At 37.0% G+C, this 15,706-nt stretch overlaps 1 protein-coding gene and 1 long non-coding RNA gene across 2 annotated transcripts in view; one reads left to right on the top strand and one right to left on the bottom strand.

Moving 5' to 3' along the window:
• Glurb (metabotropic glutamate receptor B) overlaps positions 1 to 15,706 on the top strand; it is an 87,611-nt gene that overhangs the window by 16,233 nt on the left and 55,672 nt on the right. The gene's annotated exons all lie outside the window — the stretch shown is intronic.
• Positions 1 to 15,706, bottom strand: part of LOC117603399 (uncharacterized) — a 93,414-nt gene that overhangs the window by 39,406 nt on the left and 38,302 nt on the right. Inside the window, exon 2 of the long non-coding RNA XR_004581216.2 lies at positions 5,301 to 5,409. This is a non-coding gene — a long non-coding RNA (uncharacterized LOC117603399). The remainder of the gene's footprint in view (positions 1 to 5,300; positions 5,410 to 15,706) is intronic.

The following is a 15,706-nucleotide window of genomic DNA, read 5'->3' as shown; positions in this document are numbered from 1 at the left end:
GTGTACCGCTATTTTTATTTATCTCGACAGGCATAATAAAAGAAACGATCGCACCGTCTTCGTTTTTCCATTACGTCAAGTGGTACATTTTATGGTCTGCTTTAAAATACTTGTCGAGCAGGTGAAATAAGAAATAAAAATATAAATAATGGAAGTTGAACGATGAAAGTAAATGAAGTTGTCAAAGAATAGCACAGCTTTGCTCGAGGTAATTAGCAGAGAAGAAATTGTAAGGTATCCCCGGAAAGATGTAATTTTCCAATTACTTCAATTGGTTCGAGTATTATTATCTAATTTATGAAATACGATTCGCTTCATTGAATCCGGCGACTTGTTAAATATTTCTTCGCGTTCAAGGATTATATTAAGAATTGAAACAATTACGATGGGAAAAGAAAAGGGAGTATTAAAAAAAAGGGGGGGGGGAACGTTCAGGGACGAAACAAAGGAACCATTTGTTTCGTTCGCTCAAGAAAATTCAAAGGATTTCATATTTAAGCCCACCTAATAGCCCCTAATAAATTCTGCAGGGAATCTTTATGGAATTTATTTGCGATGGCTGAGGGAAATGAAAACCGGTATGTTAAGAAATTTAATATAATCAAATATTCAACACCCTTCAAAGAGCCGAATTTGAAAGCTTTAGTGAATTAGAATATCCAAATATTGGAAATGTTAGAATTTGAAATTATCTTGGTTAATTGAAATATTCAAATTTAAAGCGCTCGAATTTGGAATTATATCAAAGGGTTAAATATTGGGTGTTTCAGGCCAAGTAGTACAACCAGGTATAAGTGTAATCCTCCTTCCAATTGCAAAATCACAAAACCTGAATTTTATTCCTTTAATCAACGGAAACACCTTCTGGAGTATATCTAACGCATCCATCAAGAAGTTAAACAACGACTAAGAAAAATACGAGTCCTATAGTTTGCCACAAATCTATTTCAGAGTGGCACCTTTTTCAGTCCCTTTATCCCTACACGCAACGCTGCTCATCGCGAGATTAGCTTCTACCAGAGTCTAACGATAATTTATCAAAGTACTTCCTGGAAGATTAAACGACCGCCAGGGCAACATCGACTCCACGGTACCACGATGGAACAATAAAGGAAAATCCACCGACTTCTTTCATTTCTTTTTCTCTCTTCTCTTCTCCACTCTCGCGACGCGTTCACGCTGTAGCCCGAGAGAATTATGATGAACGATTTAAACGGTCGCTCACGGGAAAATAAAAGGCGGCAGCCTTCGAACAGCGGGAACAGCAGGCGTGAAACGGTCACAAAGAGAGGGAGAGGTAGGGTAGTAGGGAAAAGATGGTGGAGCAGAGGGTGGAAGAGGGTTGATACGTTTCAGGAGGGTAGTGTTGATGCAGTCGCAGAGCCAGTCAGTGGCTGCTATGGCACGGAGCGGCGTGCGCGCGCTCTTCGACCGATCGACGACGAAAATCGTGGAAACATGACAGAAAAGTATCTTTGATCCCGACATCGTTCGAATCATCGCAACTACGAACGTTCTTCTATTTAACCGCGTGCTTACATCTCGATTTCATTGTGATTTGAATATTTAAAAAAAAGAAATTAACAAACTACTGATCTCTGTTTTCGACACGGTGATCTTTGAAATGCACCAGTTTTCATTGTGAACGCTTCGAAGAACTCTTTCAAACTTACCGTTCGACTGAATAAAACAAGAATCGGACTTCTATTGTCCGTTCCGATCGGGGCTGTTCCGAATAACGAGCCACGAAGGAACGTTGAAGAAGAATCAAACAGGTGGACGAAAAATGTTCCAGTTTCTTCCAAACTTCCGACGCGTTTCCATGAAATCTATATCGAAACTCGTAAGCATTTGATTCAATGTATTTTATTGATCGAGATACAGGAAGGTGTGATCGTTCGATACGAAGAAAATGTATTAGAAAGATCGTTTGAATTAGAAAGAATATTGCTAATATCAGTAAGATTACGGCTCGCCAGATGACACAACGTGAAAACCACTCTGGAAGATTGCTTCTGGAATTGGCCTCTCTCCAGAGGATTCTCAAAAATATCGCCCTTCGTTAAGTAACACCTGCGGTTTTTATTGTAATTTACGCGAAACGATACACGGCAGACAAATTGTTGAGAAATTTTCATCGCGCGCCCCTAAATGATTCCTCGTGAAATAGATACGGACTTCGTTTCTCATTTCAGAAACCATTTTTAAAAGTTGAGCAATTTCTTTAAGAACGAAATTCGAGGCGCTCCCGGGGTCGTGAGAGGGAAGTTCGTAGATGAAAAATTTAATTATCGAAAGAACGTGTCAGGTAAAAAGTAGCTGTAACATCATTATTACTTCGGTGCTGCTGGTAATTAATGTTTTTTCGTAGCTCCTCAAAAATGTTCACCGAATTAACCACGCGAACGTGCAGTTAGAAACGAACAAATTGACTTTAAATGATTTACGTCTAAGGGATGATTCCGTTGGAAAATAATTGTAAAAAATTTGCGAGTACTCGAGTGTTTTATTTATTTTATCCATTTTCTCAAACTTCTGTTCTGAAAATTTGGATAAAATTTGTTTGTTTGTGTTCAATTTAATTAACGGATCATACGTTTACGATAACGGATGTATGTACAAACAGTGTTGCAGGCAAAAATTCTTTTTTTCACTATAAAAGTTCAGATGAAAACAGACGAATGGATGAAAGAAAAAAAAAGCTGCACATCCTGAAAGAGTGCTGTATGCAATTTTTTGTTTTCAATGGACAAGCGAAACGGTGATAACGTCAGGTTATATCCGCCTATCGCAAAACAGAAACCAATGATGTCCCAATGAACTTCCTCTTTTATTCTTTTTTTTTTTCATTTCTATGATAGATCTCGCGCTTCGATAAGCAGTCAAAAGATACGAATTACTATGATTCTAAAGTCGTTTAGCTGAATTAATTTTATCAAAAAGTAAAATTTCGAATCTGAAGCATACATGGTTCAAGGACGACCCAATTTGAAAAATGTAATAAATGTGAAGTTTCAAACACTCGTAGGTTGTATAATTTATTGGTGAAAAGTATGCAACTGAAAATACTTAAATTAGTGTTGCAATTTGAAGAATTTTGAATCTAGAACACATATGATTCAAAAACATTCTAATTTAAAAACTGTAATCAAAGGAAAATTTGAAAAGTATGTAACTGAAAATATTAAAAATTTCAAATATTTAATACTTGGAATTCGTAGGAATTTTATTTTCTATTTCAATCATCATTTCATAGGAAATTGATCTAAAATAAGCATTGACGATATGGATTACTAAATTCTAATTTAGAGTTATGAGCTGTGAATAACTGATACACGAGTACTTATTGGAAAATTGAACGTTTAATGGAACAGCTGATTGAATGGTACTTCGGAATTGTATAGTTCGTAAATAACACTAATAGATATTGACTACCCTCGTATTACCTCGTATTACCTGTATACACTTTATTTCTTTTCGCTCTGATAACTTTTTTTTACGTCCTAATAACACTAGTATTTGTATCGTATACTTTGAGACGTTAAGTAATCCCTATTTTTACATTTAGATAACTTTCCAAAGTGTAACCTTTCGACGGGATAACTCCTTTCCCAAAGAACCGAAGCTTTACTTAATGTGATTGAACCTTTTCGTTCTCGGTTCATTAAACGTATTGAACGTAATTCGAAGGAAGTTTATCTACGATACCTCGATACGCTACTCTAACAAGCTTGATTCATCGAATCCTTTATTATTAAATTAGAAGGTGGTAAATTAAAGTTCTCAAATGGGAACACCTCGATTTTAACTCTTGAAAAATCTTGCATCTTTCCGATCAAATATTTATTTAACCCTTTTGTTTAAAAATAATTTGTTGGTCTACCTATTATCAAATAATTTTGATACGAACCTCTCATTTCGTTATCACCCAGTGTGTATCATAAATTCTTGTAGCGTAACGTGCGAATGTACGAGAGATATTTCACACACGACGTGTTATCATTACTCATTAGCACGCCGGAAATTAACGTTCCCCGGAACCATATTTCCAAATTATAACTACGATCTTTTGTCACCAAATCTCGTTAAGGAATCTAGGAAACTATTTTTGAAAACACCTTTCCACCAATAATTACACTAACTTCTCTAACTTTTGCTCTCCCTTAAGAGGAAGGTGCATATTAACGCCGAATATCGTATAACCGTGTAATCTATAAGACTGATGATTTTGTATGTGATTGATTAGCTTCCCAATATCCATCGCTCTTCATTTTCTCGTTGTTATCCAACTCATACGTCTTCGAAAGGTGGATTACAAAGAGCGAACTATCGTCGATAAGAAATCTTTTTCATATCGTGACCGATAACTCAAAAAGTTGCCAAGAAATCTTTATTCACCCTTACTATATCGACTGGAACCGTATCTAAGACCTCTCTGGAGAGATCAACGATGTCTAAGAAGTTCAGAAACAACGCGACTCTCCGAAGAGCGATCAGATAGAAGTTGCAGAAGCGCAACAGGTAATACCGCCAGGTTGCATGGGTGCTGGTTATGGTGGCGGGTCACGCTTGTCGGCTTCCAAAAATCCGGCTGTCGTCCAAAAATGTGCCGTACTCGAAAATAGCGTGACAACGGAGGATTTCATCGAGAAGCCAGACCGAACAGAGGCTCACGCAACAGGTACGTTCAGTAACAAGTTACGACGCGAGGCGCAGCTCGAAAACAGGAGGAAAAACCGAACCGGCGAGCTTCGACACGAGAGACAGCAGGTCCAAGTTTTTAATTAGTTCGAGGGAAGTACCGAGTCGTTATCGACGAGAGAACCGAGTTGAATCGCAAGTAATTTAAAGTTGCGACGCCAAGGTAGCAGCCGAAGGGTGGCCAAGATTACCCAATCAAAGAATTCCGATAGTTCGCGTGCCCTTTGTAATCTACCCTTTGATACCGTGCACGCGTGGAACGTTGTCGAATTCGTTTGGCGAACGGATCCGTTGTTCGAGAGAAATTGAACACCGTGGTTTGTTCACAGAGAGGAACGGATCGAAATAGAGGCAATCGCTATAATTTAAATGGCCCAACTTCCTAATTTGACAATTTTAACTTTTATATAAAGATGGACGTTCTTATAACTTTTAATCTTGTTCCACTTTGTGAACCAAACTCGACGATTTGCTTTTTGAGAGAATAGCAGAATTGTTCATCGAAACGCACAAGAAACGCAAGAGTGACGACAAAGCAAGAAGGATAAATGAATTGTAAACATGAAACGGAGTATCCGTTTTAAAGTGGAATAACTCACCGTGATGCTTTTTGTAGATACGATCCTTTTTGCTGTTGCATATGCATGTTCGTCACAAAGTAAATTAAAATCTAGAGGACCTTTTTTCGGTTGCTCCTGGACAGTAGGTCTGAAATAAAAACAGAGAGAATGTTAGCTGTGTTGAGATTAAAACAATTACGCGATGCGTTTTTAAAATCACGATTTTTAATAAAATTCTAATAATCAAAAAGGGAATATACAATTTGCTCAATTTGGCATCGAAATAAATTTAGTAGCATCAAATAGGTTCACTTTCCATCAATAATTTCCTTAGCCCTCGAACGCTAGTGACCGGGTCAATCGTGACCCAGATCTACGAAATGTGCACCACAGTGCATCGATTAAAATTAGCCTCTCCAATTTCCAAACGAAAAACTTTCATGCATCGAAGAAAATACTAGAATAAAATTCAGAAGAATTAAGAAAAATAAAAAATCAACTCGTGAAACGAACGATTACACCTTCGAAGAAAGACCATAATCTATTTAATTTTTCCCTGAAAATTTATTCAAAAACCTTCGATCGAAAGCTGAAACAAGTGTCCTTTCTCCTAAACAGAGAATTCAGCATGCCGTTAGCAAGGCACGATTGAGACTGCAATGCGACGAAATTAAACGTCGCTGTTCTCCGGCCCATGAAATCTAGATCGCGAGCAACGCCATTAACGAGGCAACATTAACAATCCCCTGTACAAAACGTTACCAACCCCATAGTACGCCACAACGATCGGACAGTGTCACCGGTTAACCGCGCCACGACTATGAAGTCATGAAGTTTCTGTTGCTTGTACTGTTGGGTTGCGTGTGTTGCTCGGCCAACCACGAGCGAGGCGATCCTTGGATTTCAACCTTACGAAATGAACAACGAAACGATGATCGTTCGCACGATCGCGTCGAACGATCGAATTTCATGGATTTCGACGACGATGAAAGGAACGACGAGGTGGATCGCGTTCGTCTACGTCCTCGTGCGATCCACTTCCGTTTGGAAAATCCGCAAACTCATCATCTGATTCGACACGGTCGACGACAGTTTCGATCAATGGATCTGAACACGCACGTCCAAGTCACTTGGCCCGTGAAGAAAGAGGCGGTGGTCGAGGGTGATCTCGTGCTGGGAGGTTTAATGATGGTGCACGAAAGGGAGGACACGGTGACTTGCGGACCCGTTATGCCGCAGGGCGGTGTACAAGCCCTCGAAGCCATGCTCTACACCCTGGATAAGCTGAACGAAGGGGAGGGTATCGTGCCAGGCGTGAAAATTGGAGCGCACATCCTCGACGACTGTGATAAGGACACGTACGGATTGGAAATGGCAGTGGATTTTATAAAAGGTGAGTTCAAATTCCAACTATCCCGCAATTTTCCAGGAACAGACCGAATAATTTTATTTGCCAGGAGTGTCAAATTATTTTTTTTCATTTTCTTTTATATACGACTTGAAACTTATTGAAAATAAAAGTTTCTCTTTTAAATTCAAATTTTATCGCTTGGACTGTTACGTTGAAGTCATTGAAAATTTCATGATAAAAAAGTATTATTTTTACCTTCACAAATCTTATTTTTACTGAGATAATTCAACAAAACTTGTTTATAAATTGAACTCGCATCGCTGCGAGTTTTAAAATTGTTCCCTATTTGTAAACGAGTTAGGTGCAATGTTCACGGTGATTGATGATTAATTGACTCGTGATATGTCCCATTTATATTTTGACTTTAATATAAATGCAAATTCCAATGTGAATATAAATCGGCGCATCGAATGTTTTCGAGTATACAGGTCAAATATAATGGAAGATGATTTTCTCTGATAAGATCAATAAAAAATAGAGAGTGAAATGCATTTGTACACGCAGATATTGAAAGTTTTATATTGCTCGTGAAATATCATTTTTTAATATTCTGATAAAAATCAAAACGATATAATATTTATAACAACAGAAATAATGATATCAATGAATATTCTCATTTTTCCAATCGCTAAATTCATTTTTCAGCCGTATGACAGGGCTAATTAACTCGTGTGCAAGGATTTTAATTAATGAAAGACACAGGTGCATATATGTATACACTGATCGAGTGCAGAAAATTTCAGCAATATATTTCTTGAAAACAATCTGAAGATTTAAAAAACAATGAAAATTCTTAATAATTGAAAATATTTTATTTGACTCTCATCATCTGCTCTAAATATAAAATTTTTTAATCTTTTATTCTAAATTCTTCTTTAAGAGAAAATATGCAGGAACAACGAAAGAATATTCAGGGATTTCTTCATAAAAATTTGACCGACATTCCGAGTCAGCCCCACGGAGTTCCTCGTCTAAAAATTAGAGCTCTATTCAAACGGTTTCCGCTCGCGGATGACTCCATTTAAAGAGACCACACACTCTGTCCCCGTGTCTTAATGGGAGAGATGCAAAACAAAGACGTAATGCTAAGCAGGTATAACGATTTTCCTGAATCGTTAACGCAGCGACCATAAACTATGGAAGAAAAGAAATTCTTACCTACCTCTAGCGCTCTAATTTATTTGCAAAAATCTTGAAACAACTATCCTGCGCTCTCCAAACGTTACCTATTTTCGAACAATTCCAAAGTGACGATTCTCTACTCTCTATCGGTCTTTGTTTGTCGCTGACTGAAATATTGAGATTCGAGCAGAATATTGACGAGCATACATGTATAAATAGAAACATAATGCTGAAGTATATATTTGAAGAGGAAAATAGAAACTACTGTTGGTTGGGATTTATTGAAACGATGTATGAACTACAATTGGGATAAAAAATAAAAAAAAAAAAAACAATGGTACAATGAATAAGAGAAAAATGGTGATAGTAAATATTAATGCAAAATATAGCACAATAATTTAATGTTACTTGTTAGATTAAATATAAAACACATCTTGTTTTCACAAGTTTAGATTGATCCAATTAATAAAAGATTAAATTAGATGGCAAAGTTGCTCTCTAAAAGCATGTTTTCTCAAACATCCGTCGACTAATAATAACCAAACGGCAACCCAAAGTTGATTAATAAATTAATTGAACTCGAACGTGTCTATCATCCTTCCAAAAGGATGATTGCACAATAATTTAATTTACGTTACATTTGGATCTCAAATAGAAAGGAAATCACATTACTTCGAATCAGAAATTCATCTGACAAATTTTCATTCATTTTTGGACGACACGAGCCATCAACCTTTTTGTATAATCCAGCACGTTTTCAATCATCTTTTGATTCGTGAATAACCAGCGAACGAAAGAAAGCCACCACGAAGAAAACTCCTTTCGCCGTCATGAAGAGAGAATTAACACGAGCTCGAGGGTGCAGTTTCGCGACTGCAGTTTCGCGACTGCAGTTGCCTCGTTAATGGCTTAATGTCGTTAAGGAGAACGAACACAAAGCCGGTCTACTCTCCGTGAAAAATAGGATCTTTCGAGGCGACGGGACTTCGAATTCAAGGCAGTCGTGAAATAGACGTTCGCCAATTATATGGGTCGACGCGATTAAAAGCAGTGCTGAATGAACATTGGAAATTCGATTAACCGGACATAAAGAATGGTCTGACAGTGACGTGAAAATTACTTATACTAATCGCAAACAAGTTTGCCAACTCCATATTATTCAACATAAATTATTTGCATACTTTCTGGAGCTTCGATCATCAACCACTTGTCATAATGTTATCTTTAATTTTTTAAATAAAATTTTGTGAAGATTTTATTAGTAAAAATAAACGTAACGTTAGTAAATGATACAATGACAAGTAGAACTTAATTTTCAACCGCAAACTCTAATATCTAACGAGCAATTAACCCTTCAATTGTCAACCCCGACGACTAAGAGTTACCTAAGTTCCCAAATGTCGACTCTCATTCCAAGTCGACATTACATTATATTACATGCATGGCACATATTGCATACGGTATTACGCCCCAAATTCTACCTGCATACCAATCACCATAATTCAAATATAATGCAACATACCTGATTACTGCTACCATAAAATTAACATAATTTAAATTGTTTGAAAAATGGAATTTTGTAATTAGCTAGAAAATGTGGGATGGCCGAGCGATTTCCTGTGCGAATGCGTAAGTTTACGACCGGTGTGATAATTCGCGAAAAATTTTGATAAACCCCCAACGTCATATTCCTGTTTCTCGGTCAATAAAACAAAGCAACCTGATGTCGTACACGCTTTATCAGACATGCAAAAGAGAAAGGATACTTCTCTGATTATTTCTCATTAACGTTCCGTGGTTCGCGTTATCGAGCCTCTTAATCCAGAGCTCGTTTCAAGTCGAATCACGCGAAACGTTGCGGTCAGAAGAAGCTTTCGCGTCTTCGAAATTGAAGCAGAAATCCCTGATGAGTTTCAACAATGGAATAACTTGCTTGCCTGACTGTCGTATCGTAAAAACGAACGTGGTTCGTCATATGAATATTCCGTTTGCCCGTTACGTTGCTCTTGGCCGACCGGCCAAATTACTTTACCGCAGAATGCTGAATATTTAAGCAGACTTTTATACCGGTAGATTGCGTCGGGCTCCTTTGAAATTCTTTATGTGGAGGGATTTGAATAAAAATTCACTGGAAACTCGTGTACCATTTCTTCGCGTCATTGTGAACCTGATTCGCGTCATTTTCAACGAACGACTGGTCCCTACCGACGAGATTTCAATGGAAAATCATATTATTATGAAATCTTTTTATTTTTCTTCGAGACAGCTTTCGCGAAGAGGGAAAGAAACGAGAACCGATAAACTCTGCTTTCATTGACTCGACAGATAATTTACACGATTTCCAGAGCAATTCGTATTTAAATGATTACGAGAGCTCTGCGACGAGAAAATGCTTTTATGTCACCTCTATCGAGAACTGGTAGCAGTGAAATTGAAACAGCTTTCTTCGTAGGTGGCTCTTATCAATACTACCCCGCTAGTTAAGAAGCTTACCTGCGCGAAACGTCAAAAGTAGAGATATATTAAAAATTCCCATACGATTCAATGACATAAATTACTGAAATTTTATTCTAGAGGACATTTTAACAAAAATTTTCCTTAAATTATATGACCGTGAAATATGAACACGGATAAGATAATGGAGAATAATTATATGGAAGGGTGCCAAGGGTCGTATCCGGGAAATCACTGTGCAGCTGTGATGGATAGAGGTTAATCACCGTTTCACCATGCCCGCTGTCATTAAAATTCTAAACTCGATAACCGGACGCTTTCTCACGTTCTCCCGATAAATGAAAAAAAATTCTCCCCGCACATCGTTCGACGAATATAGAACAATTTCACTGCATCGAACGTCATTCACTCGAATGGCACCTATAAACGACTCTCAGAACAATTTCCCTGCTAATTTCACCGGATTATCGAACGAATAAAGAGAAACTCTTGCAATTAAAACTCCAACATTTCTCATCGCCTATTAACGAACACTTCTTCAATATTCTGATTTTGATTGAAAAAATATCACCATCCGCTTTGTTTTAATAATTCTAAAATAATATTTCAAAGCGAATGGGGTTCAATTTTAATTCAAATGATTCATTCGGCTAAAAAGTATTTCAATAATAGCTCGTCAACCGAATAAATTCGTGTGAAAATTAATTAAGGTAAATTGGGACAAAGATAAATGGCGAGGCAAAATGAAATATTGTTTTATGCACGCTATTAACAACACCTATTATAATAAGTATGTAAAAATACACTCGTTTTCACTTTGATATGGATTTCTCTAATTATAAATGTTTTATTAACTTCGACTGAGATATCGTGTTCATTTCTTTTTCGCGAAGAACACTCGACGCGAAACGTCGAGCCAAAAACAATAAGAAAACACGGAAACAAACTAAACACTAGAGAGACACTTTATCAAACCGAGATACTTGAGAAAAATAGAATGTTACTCGATCCGGAGTTCGATAGTCCGAACCTCCCCGATGCTTGTGCTACGACATCAGTTCGCAGACAAAAGAAACTTAATAACTTGGTATCGAGGCAGGGGTAACAGGAAACTCGACAAGAATTTCCCTCGTTTCTTATTTCATTCGACTTTGAGGACATCAACGGTGCCTTTGATGGAAGTACCGATTGTCGGGGCGAAATGTTTTCACAGGAAGGCTATAAGTTCCCGATGAACTTTAATATTGATACAAGTAGAAACAGAATCGTTTCGCGGGAAAAAATTTCAATCGTTCCAGCCAATATTCCGCTTAATATCCATCGACACCTGTTCCGAGTAGTCTTTCAACAATTTACGGAGACGGATCTCGCACGTTCGTGTTTCTTCTGAAATGATATTTTAACGCACATTTCGGTGAAAGGTTCGTGGAGAAAAGAGAAATTCCTTTTTGTCCGATAAAAACATTCAACCCGATGAGAAACTCGAAAACCACCCTCGCATAGGTTCGACTAGTTTCTATGGAAAACTCGCGCCGTTCCCGCGGTCTGACAATTCATTGGAGCTGACAGCGAGGAGAACTCGTGTGCGAACTGTCGCCAAAAGTTTGCAAGTTTCGCGTCCGATTGCGTATCCGCGTATACACCGTTTGATACCCTAACGTCTCTAACTTTCGTCAAAATTTTCCATCCCTCGAATGAAAGATGGAACGCTTACATCGATCGATGCATTCTGCAGAGGCAATTATCGTTCCAGGTAGTAATTACCGATCGGGCATTGATAAGTTAAACTATGTACGAGTCGGCCGCGAGTTATAAATTCCAAGCATACTTGCAGTGTTCTTTAATATTTCATTGTCCAGCGATTTTCTTATCTACGCGGTTGTAAAGTGAATGCATGGGTGCTTAACGACGTCGCGATAAAATGTAACATAGGCAAATTTCATTTGAAGCATAATTTCTTGAAAAATTCAATAAAAACTTTGATTTTACAAGGACACGTTAAAAAATGGCAGTGGTGTCTGCATAAGCTTTAAAATGATACATATCATTAAATATCGATATTGAAATATAAACAATACGAGAACGGCCATTGTTTTTGCACCAATCTAATAATATGATTTATATTACAATTGCCAGTTTGTATAAATATTTTCTATCTTTCAGTATTGAGCACAATACAAATCGACTGTTATTTATAAAACCATACAAAGTACTAGGAACAAAAGCTTTCGAATAACAAATGTTCCAATTATTTTGATCAGTGTAGTATAAATCCTTCAATCCTTAAACCAAATATTCCAGCTGCCCCCTTGAAAGGAATAATGCCGCTCTGAATTCATTGTTAAAGTGATTGTTTATTAACAGTCGCGATCGACGAGATGTTTTAAAAAGGGAATACGTACAATTCGTAAGTTTTAATACGTAAAACGTTCACATTTATTAAGCATCAGAATTTGACACAATGCGTATCGATGAATCGATACCGGTTTAAATCCATGTTTCACACGTTCGCGACAATTGCACCCGACTGTGTAAACCATTAATTCGTTTCGAATTCTGTAATCCATGAAATGAAACCTGGCAAACGAACGTTGAATAAAATGTGAAACGATACACGAAAATACATTCGCGATTGAAAAGCGATGAAACACATAGGCAAACAAAATAATAATAAAAACGGTCAAGGGTCATCACCTGTCCTCGTTGAAACATACATATATGTATATACATTATTTCCTGACCCACATTTAAATTGCATAATGACAAAGTGAACTGAAAATCATAGAGAAAGAAAAGAACAAAAAATAGAAAGGAAACGTTACGAAGTTACCAAAAACCTTAACGAATTCCTCGTAATTTACGTCGCACGAAATTCACGAAAAAAAAATGTCCATTGAAATGCTTTCCGCAGAGCACCTCATTAAATTGCTACAATCTGTACAGCCTTCTGAGCAACACCTGGAAATTCTTTTCTGTACCGTATAATTCTAGGTTGCAAAAAATTAATGCGAAAGTAATTTTTGACCTTTTTCATTAAACCCTTGCTGTCAGTTTTTTGAGATATAATAGCTTGTGAAAGCTTTAGAGGATACGCGCTTTGAGCTCTGAATTTCATTTTGAAAATTTAATTATCAGGGTAAACATTTTTTACGCGTTCACGGTTCAAGAAACACGAATGTTTATTAATTTTTCAGTCTCCTGATTTTTAAATGGCACTTCGGTTTTAAATTATTTTGATTATTAAATTAATTTATACTAATTTTAGCTGTACAGTAATTACCGATACTTCAACTTTAATTTAACTCTTTAATTTTGATTTACAAGATGTTTAAGATTTAAAAATGAAGATCACAGGTAGCAGCATGGAGAATGGTTCGATATCCTAAGCGGTTCGTGGAAAGATAAAACGAGCCCGTCGCGTTAAACCCCTCGGAATTCTTGAAGAAACCTCGACCATCCGACGTTTCAACACGTCCCACCCCTGTGAAGAAGTATCGTCGTAAATTTGACCGAAATTCACTGAAATTTAACGCGATTACCTTTCTCCAAGATATTTCATCTGGTACTGGGTGAATGTTCCCTTCTGCACGATAAAACTTGGTACTCCTAAGGCACTGTTTTTAAATTATGATCTTAGATGTCCGAGTGATCAACTCGCTTCTCCGTCAATTTGTTATGACTAGTTTTTTTAATTTCATTTCTGAGCTCATAATTAACCCTCCAGTTATACAGACGGATTTATCATGACCCAGATCGACGGAACGATATTTCAATTAAAATCGGACGTACCAATTCATAAACGCAAAAGCAAATGGTATAGAAAAATTCATTCAGAGGTCAAAAACGTGGTAAAATTCAACGGTAAGAACGATAGTGGATTCCAGACACATAAAATCACCACCGAAAAGAAAGAAAAATCCGAGGTGGTGAACCAAGTGTTATCTCTTTACCTTTAAAACGGACCAAAGAAAGGAGAATCGAATCGTTCCATGGAGATTTCGTGCACCGCGTATCTTCACACATTGAAAGGGATCGGGTTTCCTACGTAAATGTATTTCACACGCTATCCATTATCACCTGCCAGTTTGAATAGAACCCTCGTGTCTTCGAGAACCATTTCGCGACATTCTCTAAGGGATATCGATCTACTTCCGAAACCGCTATAAAATATTTAATAACGTTCCTTTGTGACAGGATTCATCCACTTGCGGGGAACGATGCTTGAAGAAATGAAAGCATCTTCATTTTTCTTATTGAATTTTAAATCAAAGAGAACACATTTTTTCATATATGAACGTGTACCTAAAATATGTACTTCAAAAGTTGAACAGTAAATTTAGATTAAAGAAATTGAAGATATTCTCTGATTTGACTGTATTATTATGACAACACTTTACAAGTTACTAAGAATAAGAAAGTTGTTCGATGAAAGTTACAAGATAAGCCATTAGCGAGGAAACTGTTTCGTGATAGTAATGATTTCTTCGTAGATGAAGATGCTTTCAAGGTATAAACATTTTTACTTTGCCTTTAGAAGTTCTGTGGATGGCATTGTAAAGTTTTATCGCACCATGAGGGAGAAAGCATCGTTTTAGCTAAAATTTTTTTACAGGTCCAATGGATTCTCATAAGTTCAAATATTCATATTGTACCTATACACGTCAAACTTTGTTTCACTTTTTGAATCCCTTTCACCATTTGGGTAAAATTGACACAGGCGAAATTTTTATAGCAAGCATTGTATCTGCAATCGTGAAATCCTCGAATTTTTATTAAAGATACTCGAAGAACAAAAAAAAAAACACTTCTGATAAGAAGAATCCACAGGAAAGCAATAACGCGAAATTGAAAACAGACAAGAAAATCAAATTTATCACCAGAGAGCAATAAATAACCAACCACAGGAAACGCGATACCATTGAAAAACGTCAAAAAATTCGCTTCATAAATTGAAAAGGTCTCAACGATTCCTCCCCTTAGGAACTCCAATAAACACCGTTCGAACATAGCATCCGTTGTTCTAACTTCAGTGGCTTCATCATTCATTGGAAGGCGGCCATCTTCGTGAACGTGAAATCCTTTACAGAAAATGTGCTTCTGAAACGGCTCTTGAAACACGCCCCAAGCGACAGAGGACACTTCAAGAGGATCCCGATGGGAACTTTCAGCCCATTTTATCAATCCAACCCTCGAGGCTCGCCAATGGGAAGCTACTCTCTGTTATTCTTGTCGAAGAAAAATGTGATTAACAAGACAGAAAACCATTTTACGATAGAAAGAATAACGTTTCGTTCCTTTTTCTTCTGTTTAATATAATTTACACTTCAAGACACGTTCGTCTACTCTATTAATAAATTAGAAAATTAACAAAAATTTTGATGTTAATGAAAAGGAAAAAATTTTAACAAAATTTTTACAACGATTAGTTGTAGAGAGTATAGTAAAAATTCAATAAATT

The sequence above is a fragment of the Osmia lignaria genome, chromosome 4 (assembly GCF_051020975.1).
Source record: "Osmia lignaria lignaria isolate PbOS001 chromosome 4, iyOsmLign1, whole genome shotgun sequence".
Taxonomy (NCBI): domain Eukaryota; kingdom Metazoa; phylum Arthropoda; class Insecta; order Hymenoptera; family Megachilidae; genus Osmia; species Osmia lignaria.
This window is presented reverse-complemented; position numbering and strand designations above follow the sequence as displayed.